Source organism: Silurus aristotelis (assembly GCF_946808225.1).
Source record: "Silurus aristotelis genome assembly, contig: scaffold_169, whole genome shotgun sequence".
Taxonomy (NCBI): Eukaryota; Metazoa; Chordata; class Actinopteri; order Siluriformes; family Siluridae; genus Silurus; species Silurus aristotelis.
The window spans coordinates 1-2,500 of record NW_028149062.1 but is presented as its reverse complement, the minus strand read 5'-3'; positions in this window follow the sequence as shown (position 1 = coordinate 2,500).

Genomic DNA, 2,500 nt, shown 5'->3' with positions numbered 1-2,500 from the left:
AGATGTTTTTGGTTGTTTGTTTGTTTTACAATTCCAGATGAATTCCATAATTTCAAACTATCCATGATTCTCGATGTTCCATGATTACACATATTTTTTAAATGCAGATGTCCCATGATTCCAGATGTTTCACGATCCAAATATTCTACGTTCCCAGATGTTTCATAATTCTATAATGTTTAATAAGATGCTCCACAATACCGAATACTCACTCATTCCAAATTCCTCACGACTCCCAGATGTTACACATTTCCAGATGCCAAATAATTACAGATGTTCCACAACCCCAGGTGTTTTTTTAATTTCAGAGATTCCACAATCCTACATTTCCCAATTCCACATAATCAATAATGATGTTCCACACCTCCAGAATGTTCCACAATCGCAGATGTTTCATAATTCCAGATATCCCATAATTTCACATCCATTCCAAATGAACGTGCTGCTTAGAAACATCTGTAACCATCGTTTCCAGTTCTGTACAGAGTGAGACAGCGATTGCACACAGTTCCTGAAGACCTTACTGAGACCTCACTGAGACCTCACTGAGACCTCACTAAGCTTCTCAGCAATTGATCGAGGTACAAAATGAACTGCAGAAGAAAAAGTTCAAATGAAAAATCGAATGAAAAACGGCACCAGGATGAAACTTCAACAGCTTCATTATCAAATAACTGGCACTACTTTATCTGTGGGTGTGATTCAGAGCAGTGACTGTGGGATGAGGTGATGATCCATACACCATTCTAATGCTCTCTGCTTCACCTCCACATCCTGCACCAACATCCTGTATAGACACTTCACTCTACAGGGGAAGTGGCGGCTCAGTGGACTGGAGGTCATGGGTTTAAATCCCAGCACCACCAAGCTGCCTCGGCTGGGCCCCTGAGCAAGGCCCTTAAACCCCTTAACTCTCACATGTAACATAGATATAGTAATAACTGTAGCATAGATTCTGGGGGCGGAGCTTAGTGCAGATAGGAAATATGGGATTGGGTTTGTAAAACTTTGTCCAGGACGTATTTTAAAGGGGTGATATGAACAATTCCACCTAAAACATATTATTATTATCATTATTATTATTATTATTATTATTATTATTATTATTATTATTATTATTATTGTTATTGTTATTGTTATTTTAACAAAAACAAAACAAACAAACAAAAAAAGAGTCTGAGCACTAGCTGTTTTTATACATTCCAGATGTTCCACAGTCCTGGATTTTGCACCCTCCCAGAAGATTTACAATCCCCAGATATTCCACCCTTTTAGACGACCCGTGATTCCAGATGTTCCGCAATTCCAGATGTCTCATGTTTTCAGAAGTTCCACAATTACAGATGTCTTATGATTCCAGATGTTCCGCAATTACAGATGTTCTACGTTTGCAGATGTTTCATAAATCTACATATTCCACAATTCCAGAAACGCCGCAATAACAAATATTCAATCGTTCCGAATGTGTTACACAGCTCCAGATGCGACACATTTCCATAATTACAGATGTTCCATAATCAAATCAAATCTACAAAGTGAAATGCTCATTTCCACAGTCCAGTATGTAAATAATAATAGAATATAAAGAATGAAATAAATAAAAAGATATAAAAGCATAATATAAGTTCAGCTGAAGTATAAAAATAGGAATAGTAAACACAAAATAAACATTATACATGAAGAAGACAGAAAGATATTAACAGTGTGATTGTCACTAAGTGTTCATGCGCTGATATTAATGTGATACCGCGACATCTAGTGGTCAGACTGAGTTATTACCAGTGTTTAATCATTGTAAAAGAATGAGGCTGAACGCTGCACTGATGTTTTATAATTCCAGATATCCCACAATCCTATTCATGTTTTTATTTATAAATTCCAGATGTTCACTAATTCCAGATGTTCCCTAATTCCAGTCCCAGATGTTTTATTGGAGGGACCGAGCAGATAGGACGCTTTGACTTGAGACAGGTTGAGAGAGGAGCGATTGGTAGAAGAATGGTGAGGGTTTAGGAAAAGAGGAAGACCAGGGAGGAGGTTTATGGATGTGGTGAGGGGAAACATGTGGGTGGTTGATTTAAAAGAGGCAGATGTAGAGGACAGGGGGGTATGGAGACAGATAATCTGCTGTGGAGACTCCGAATGGGAGCAGCTGAACGATGAAGAATATGAAGAAGGATTTCGCCCAGGAATGAGCTCTACATAATGCCTTAAAGTGGGTGCACCCCAAGCACTACACCCTTGGATGATATTGTTCACACAGAGTTCAGAATCATGTTTCCTTGTCCTGTGAAGGCCTGATAGCCACATGTTTGACCGGAACACTGAATTGGTTATTCCGATAGCGCCCGATAGGCGGCAGTGTGGAGGTGACAAAGAAAGAGCCGTCCATTCGTAGTTACGTCACGACGTCGCCGCGTCATCACGCCGCTTGAATTTTGCGCGCGCAGCGGAGAGGCGGAAGCGGTCTGCGGTAAGAGAGCGGGTCTGTCCGCGAGCT